The sequence below is a fragment of the Carica papaya genome, chromosome 8 (genome assembly GCF_054855325.1).
Source record: "Carica papaya isolate Zhongbai chromosome 8, ASM5485532v1, whole genome shotgun sequence".
Classification (NCBI taxonomy): Eukaryota; Viridiplantae; Streptophyta; class Magnoliopsida; order Brassicales; family Caricaceae; genus Carica; species Carica papaya.
This window is the reverse complement of record NC_142316.1, coordinates 8,075,058-8,083,299: the sequence shown is the minus strand read 5'-3', so window position 1 is coordinate 8,083,299 and position 8,242 is coordinate 8,075,058.

Genomic DNA, 8,242 nt, shown 5'->3' with positions numbered 1-8,242 from the left:
TTTTGTGATTCTTTGATGATTAAATACAGGTTATCGATGGAGCCAGTAATTGATTTGTTTATATTCGTCACTAGTTTATTCGTATTGCCTATTTATTATTTTTATTTTTATTTTTATTTTATTTATTTTATTTTATTTTATTTTATCTTATTTTATTGTACTTTATTTTATTCTAGTCTATTTCTTTTCAGTTAGCCCAATTCATTTCAGTTTTTCTTTCATTACATCAATTTAGAACCAATATACTAATCATGCACCTTGAATCGTGGAAGTGTACTTTATTGCGCTTCATTTTCACATTCTGCTTTGTTTAGTTCCATCTTGACTTATCATTTCATTTCATTATTCATGTTATCACAACTTATGGTGTTGTTATTCTATTATGATATTTTATTTCATTTTTATTTACAATTTTATCCCTTAACAAATTTCAAAGCATGAATTTTGCTTTCTTGCATTTTAAAGTATGGGTCTCACGTGTTATTTAGGGCTAAATAATAATGGAAAACATGCATGCATAAACTAATGTTATTGAATGAAAGGGCTTATTAGGTATCATGGAAAAGAGTGTACGGACTTAGTACATAGGGTGAACCCTACTGTGGACGTTACCCTCAGCCATACAGGGTTGGAAGTTTATTAGTTTCACTCATATCGAATGGGGTATTGAGATAGTTTTTAGTTATGGCGCCCATTATCACACAGGGTCTGGGGACAGCTGATTGATTTACAAGGAAAGTGTATGTATCCACACATAGTTGGGATCCTTATGGGCCCCTAGTGATTCCGATGGGGAAAATAAAATTGTAAAGTAGAGATGGGTATGGTAAGTAACCCGAATTTAGGCAAAATAATGAAGAACCCAACGTTTCATGTCTATTGGAATATATGTTATTTATGATTAAATCATTATTCTGATTTTATCTTCATATATGGCGTTTGAGAGACTACTAGTTAAGGAAGAAAATCATAACGTTTTTAGTAAAACATATAAGGAATTCATTAGCATTCGGGTTTTATTAAAAGCACACTCCATTGGTCATTTTATGTTTTCTATAATCCTTTTATTTCCATATCAATGGTAAAGTGTTGATATTCTTACTAAATTAGTGTAGCTCACCCCTTTCTTATTAACCATTTCAGATCAAGACGACCAAGACCAGGATCCCGAACAGCAAGATACTAGCTACGACATTATCACTTTTTGCTCTGCCAAATTTGAATTGAGGTTAATAATTACTTTATAGCGGTTTTTCTCATTTTTAAGTTCTAAACATTTGTTTAGCCCCTATTTTGGTATTTAAATAAACGTGTAAGGAATGTAACCTATAAATCTTTAATTCTCCCACTCAATGAAAATTATAGTATTATTTATATTATTATTATGATCAGGCTAAATACTCAAAATCTTTGTTAAGGGTTTAGGCTTTTATCATTGGATCAGAGCCAGGTTCTTCGGAAATATTCCTTTCACATAGGATTGGAATGAATTTTATGCAATTCGAATCTCAAACTATTGTCATGTAATATAGGTAAGGAAACATGAGAAAAGGAAGGCCCCTGCTAAAAAGAGCAGCCCGAGAGGGATCATTACGGGAGGATGTTGATTGGCTCTTCGAAATGCTTAAGAGGTTTATATCTACCCAGCAGGCTAAGGAGGAGAGAAGGGAGTTGTTTGATCCTCCTCTACCCCTACCACAGTATGAGCCACCTCCGCATCGAGAGGATCCAATACCCCCATGATACAACTCAATTCCTCCACAATACCATCTGACACCTCCGCAGTACAATCTAATACCTCCACCGTACAATCCGGTGTTCTAATAGCGCCACCCGTTTCCTCCCTAGCATAATCCAGTTCCCCTCCAGCAGGACCCAGCTCTGCCTACGATGGACCAGACTATATCGAGCAGTACAAGAGACTTAACCCATCTACTTTCGCAGGGACATCCACTTTTGAGGAAGTTAAGTACTAGTTGACAGAAACAGAGAAGGCCTTCGCGATACTTGGGGTGATTCTCGAACAAAAGGTTGCCTTTGCCACGTATATACTCGTAGGTTAGGCAGGATGTTGGTGGCAACTCAAGCAGGTTACTCTGTCCACTCCAATCACCTGGGAATAGTTTGTGCAGCCTACAATGTTAAGTACCTTCTGGAACATCTCTGACATTAAAAAAAAATAGAGTTTGCACAACTGGTCCGTGGTTGTATATGCGGAAGTGCCCAACACTACGTGAGAGAATGCCCGAGGAATCAGAATCAAGCTAGGTCTGCGATCTAGGGTAGAGTCTACACGTTCACCCAGCAGGATACTGAAGCCAACCCATATGTGATTTAGGGTATGTATACTATCTACAAACATCTTGCACATATTTTAACTGACACTTATTTTTCGCATTCTTTTGTTTCATATGCTTTTACTTAATATTTAAATGTACTACTTGAATCTCTTGATCTTGTATTATTGGTGTCTACACTTGGGAACAGAACATTACTGGGAAATGTCATATACAATCTTGTATCATTAAAATGGCAAGTAGGGAATTGAGCGTAGATCTAATAGCACTAGATACAGGAGATTTTTATATAATCCTAGGGATGAAGTCGTTAGCGACTTATCATGTTATCATTGAATGTTACCACAAGAGACTTATATTCAACATCTCTAACAAAAAACTCTTTTATTAATTAATAAAATCTCATATATTGTTAACATATGGTGGTAATATATTGAATTTAATCGTATGCCATTAACTTAATTATTCTTTTTTCTACGATAGGCAAACCCAAGGAAGATATTTGCATCCAAGATATTTCTTTTGATTCGAAACTTTCCTGACGTATTCCTTGATGAAATAAGTACTAGGGCTGCTAGTATATCGAGAAGTAGAATTCACCATTGGTCTTCAACCTGGCACCCAACCCATCTCGATCGCCCCATACCAAATGAGCCATGTTGAAATGGAATAACTGACAAAATAGATCAAAGAGCTGCAGGACAATCGTTTCATCTAACACAACATATCTCCTTGGGGTGTTAGAATTATGTTCGCAAAAAAGAGTGATAAGATTTTGAGGTTATGCATAGACTACGGAGAATTGAATAGAGTAACAATTAAGAATGAATACCCTTCATCAGGATTGATGACATTTTTAATCAGTTATAGGGTGCCCAAATTTTCTCTAACATTCATCTGCGTTAAGGATACCATCAGGTAAATATCAAAGTAGAAGACATCTCTAAGATGACCTTCAGAACCCGGTATGAACATTATGAGTTTCTTGTCATGTAATTCGGATTGACTAACGCACCTGCAATCTTCATGGATTTGAAGAATAGGGTCTTCAGACCATTCTTGGATTAGTTTGTTATAGTTTTCATTGATGATATCCTAGTTTACTCTAAGAACAGGGAATAACACACTCCACATCTTACCCAAGTCTTACAGATTCTTAGAAAAAAGAAACTATATGCAAAGTTGAGTAAACGTGAATTTTTGCTTGAGCAAACTTCTTTCCTGGGACATAATATCGAGAGAAGAAGTGTTAGTGAATCCCGACAAGATTGAGGCAGTGACGTGCTGGAAGCAACTGACGACGGTCAAGGAAGTTAGAAGTTTCTTGGGTATGGCAAGTTATTACTACAAGTTTGTAGAAAGATTCTCAAGTATAGTAGCCCCTCTAACACGACTCACAAAGAAAAATGTCAAGTTTGAGTGGAATGAGGAATGTGAAAGAAGCTTTACAAAACTCAAAAAGCAACTGACTACCACATCGGTGTTGACTCTACCAAATGAAACAGGTGGATATACAGTGTACAGTAATGCATCCTATCAAGATTTGGGTTGTATTTTTATGCAGCAGGGGAGGGTCATAGCTTATGGGTCCAGGCAACCGAAAAACCATGAAAAAATTACCCCACTCACAATTTGGAACTTGTTGTAATTATCCACACCTTGAAAATCTGGTGCCATTACTTGTATGGAGAGATGTTTGAAATCTATACAGACCATAAGAGCCTGAAACATATATTCACACAAAAAGACCTCAACATGCGTCAGAGGTATTGGATAAAACTTCTTAAGGATTATGATTGAAATATTTTATACCACCTAGGCAAGGGTGATATGGTAGCTGATGCTCTCAGCATAAATAATGCAGGTATGTTAGCTCATATGATGGTCTCTTAGTACAGAATAGTAAAGGCCACGCAGTGAATACAACTCCAACACTTAAAATGAGCCTCATATCTAGTTCACTTAACAGTCCAACCTGAGTTAATCCAGAGGATCAAGGAGGTTCAGTTGGCTAATTCTACTTTAGCAAACCTTAGAAATGATACAGAATTGAGGTTGAATCCAAGGATCTAAGTTTCTACTGATGGGTTATTAAGGTTCCAAGACAGGCTGTGTGTCCAAGCGATGTTGATTTAAAAGAGATATCATGATAGAGGCTCACAGTTCGAAGTTCACCATGCACTTGGAAAATATTAAGATATACCAAAGTATATGGCCTTGGTTTTGATGGAATGTGATGAAAAGGGATATTGTTGATTTTGTCTCAAGGTGTCTCATATGCTAACAGGTTAAGGCCAAGCATCAATGCCTAGGCAGTCTACTCCAACCATTGTCAATTCCATAATGGAAATGGGAGTATATCACTATGAATTTTGTACAATGATTACCTAAAGCTCGTTCTGGTCATGATGCAATTTGAGTAATAGTCAATCGACTCACTAAGTCCTCCCACATCCTAGCCATTAGAGTAACAGACCCTTTGGACAAGTTAGCTAGGATTTATATTTGAGGGATAATCAGGCAGCATGGGGTTCCAATAATAATGGTATCAGACATGGACCCCAGGTTTACCTCTAAGTTTTGGACTAGTTTTCAGTAGGCGATTGGGACCAAATTATCACTCAATACGACATTTCACCCTCAAACAGACGGACAATCAAATAGGACTATTCGAACATTATAGGACATGCTCAGGGCTTGTATCCTAGATTTCGGAGGACACTGGGATGATCAATTACCCCTGATAGAGTTTGCCTACAATAATAGTTACCAAGCAAGTATCGGTATGACTCTGGATGAAGTATTATACGATCAACCCTGTAGATCACCAATCTATTGAGAAGACGTAGGTGATAAGAAATTAATCGGCCCAGAACTTGTAGAGGATACCACAGTGAAGATTGTTAAAATCAAGAAAAACATCCAAATAGTCCTGAGTAAACAGAAGAGTTATGCAGACACCCAAAGGAGGGATTTAAGAATTTGAGATAGGTGATCAAGTCTTTCTTAAAGTCACCCCCCTTAAGGTCATCACTAGGTTTGAAAAGAGGGAAAAACTAAATCTTCAGGTTATCGGACCATTAAAAATTTTGGACAGGATTGGAACTTCTTCCTATAGATTAGCACTTTCACCAAAACTATCCAAGGTTCATGATGTCTTCTATGTGTCAATGTTGCACAAGTATAACCCTGATCCTTCGCATGTTTTATCCTATAAACCGTTCCCACTTCAGAAGGATCTTTCTTACGGAGAAATAACCATCAGCATCTTGGATCGAAAGGAGAGAGTACTTCATAAAAGGAGAATCCCCTTCATCAAAGTCTTATGACTGAATCACTCACAGGACGAGGCTACAACAAAGATATAGTCGGACTTCAGGGTTAGACATCCTCAGCTGTTCAGTGAGTAATAACAATTTGGGGGATCAAATTTTCTTGGGGGAAGGGGAGTTGTAGCGCTTGAATTTGAGATGTGCCCATTTGATTTTCAGTTAATAAAAACAATTTCATTCATTTAATTTCATGAATTTCCATCCAGTTAATTCCTTTTTTTTCTATTCTATTGCGGAATAAGTAAATAAAATTAATTCATCACAAAAATACAAAAAAATAACTAAAAGGAATTTGTTTTAGACCTTGTTGAAAATAATTTTAAAAATATGGGCATAACTGTAATATGGGGGGCCTATTTGAAAAGAAATAAAAAAACCAGGGGTCAACTCATAAAAAAAAAAAGGAAAAATAGGCCACCTTAGCAAGCATGACAAAACATAGCACCTCGGGTGGCGGCTGCGTCAGCATGTGTTTCCACACAAAAAGTAGAGTGGTCAATCTGTGTGCTAAACAGATCGGATGGCCCACATCCATTTCCGTTAGCACGAACGACGAGATCTCAATCCTGCGCGAATCCAAACAGTTGAACCCGATCACCCACATGATGGATCCAATGGTCGCACGATCGACGATCCTAATTTGCAAAGCTGATTGATCGGACAGTCCCCAAAGCATGAAGGAGAAAAATCTGAGTTGGCCCGAATAAAAGGGATTAAATAGTTCTTGTTGATACACCCAGACTCGAGTGGATGGCTGAGATTAAAACAAGAGATGTATTTAAACCTTTCTTTAATCAGCACCCAAAAACCCTAGCAGACACCCCAACCAGAGAAGAAGAAGAAGGGGCGGTCGTGAGAAGCTTAGCCGCCGGAGGGACAATGACGCCACCGTGCCGAAAACTTAAATAAGCCGGTAAACAAAATTTTTCTTCCCATTCATCCTATTTTTTCACCCTAGGTCATTATATTAACCTTAATGTAGGAGAAGCCAAGGAAAGCCACATCCTGAGAGAGATGGACGATGGAGCACAGTTGTGTCGCCGTGCAAGAAGTCGAAACCCGACTAGTAAGGCTGAAATTTCCTCCCTTTCTCTGCAAAACACTCTCCTCTCCATGATTTAATCTAATTTTCATCACAAGACCACTAGGTTCGGCTTGGCTGAGAGAAAAAAGCATTGGAGAATGAAAAACAGATGACGGAGCTTGGTGGCGTCGCCGTGTCGGAACCTTAACCTGACTCCGGTGAGTTCCTCTGCCTTTCTTCACCACTTTTTACCTATTTTCATGCCGTTTTGATGTGTGTTTCCAATTGTACCAAAAAAACCCAAGAGATCTGAGAGTTAGGAACCGCTACAAACTATAGTTGAAAAAGATAGTGTTCTAATGTCCAACACAGGATAAAAATCTCTCAACCTTTTTCTATTACTATTAAATTAAAGTTTAATCAATAATAAATAGAAAATTCTAAACAGTTTTGTGATTCCTTGATGATTAAATACAGGTTGCCGATTGAGCCAATAATCGATTTGTTTATATTCGTCACTAGTTTATTCGTGTTGTCTATTCGTTATTTTATCTCTATTTTTATTTTTTATATTTTATTTTATTTTATTTACTTTATTTTATTTTATTTTATTTTATTTTATTATTTTTATTTTATTTTGTTTTACTTTATTTTATTATAGTATATTTCTTTCCAGTTGGCCCAATCCATTTCTATTTTTCTTTTGTTATGTCAATTTAAAATCAATATACTAATCACAAATTTGAATCGTGGAAGTGTACTTTATTGCACTTCATTTTCACATTCTACATTGTTTAGTTCCACCTTTACTTATCGTTTCATTTTATTATTCATGTTATCGCAACCAATGGTGTTGTAATTCTATTATGGTATTTTATTTCATTTTTTATTTATGGTTTTATCCCTTAACAAATTTTGAAGTACAAATTTCGCTTTATTGTATTTTGAAGTATGGGTCTCACGTGTTGCTGGGGTTTAGATAATAATGAAAAATATGCATGCATAAACCAATGTTGTTGAATGAAAGGGTTTACCAGGTATCATGAAAAAGAGTGTACGGACTTGGTACATAGGGTGAACCCTACCGTGGACATTACCCTCAGTCGTACGGGGCTGAAAAATCTCATACCGAATGGGGTTGAGAGTTTATTAATTTCGCACATGCCAGACTAGGGTATTAAAATAGTTTTTAGTTGTGGCGCCCATTACTGGACGAGGTTTGGGGACAGCCGATTGATTTATAAGTGTATGTATCCACGCGTAGTGGGGATCTCTATGGGCCCCCAACGATACTAGTAGAGAAAATAAAATGGTATGGTAGAGATGGGTATGGTAAGCAACCCGATTTTAGGCAAAATAATGAAGAATCTAACTTTACATGTCTATTGGAATGTATGCTATTTGTGATTAAATCGTCATTATGATCTTATCTTTATGTATGGCATTTGAGAAACTACTAGTTAGGGAAGAAAATGCTAATGTTTTAAGTAAAATGTATAAGGAATGCATTAGCATTCAGGTTTTATTAAAAGCATGCTCCGTTGGTCGTTTTATGCTTTCTACAATTATTTGATTTCCGTGTCAGTAGT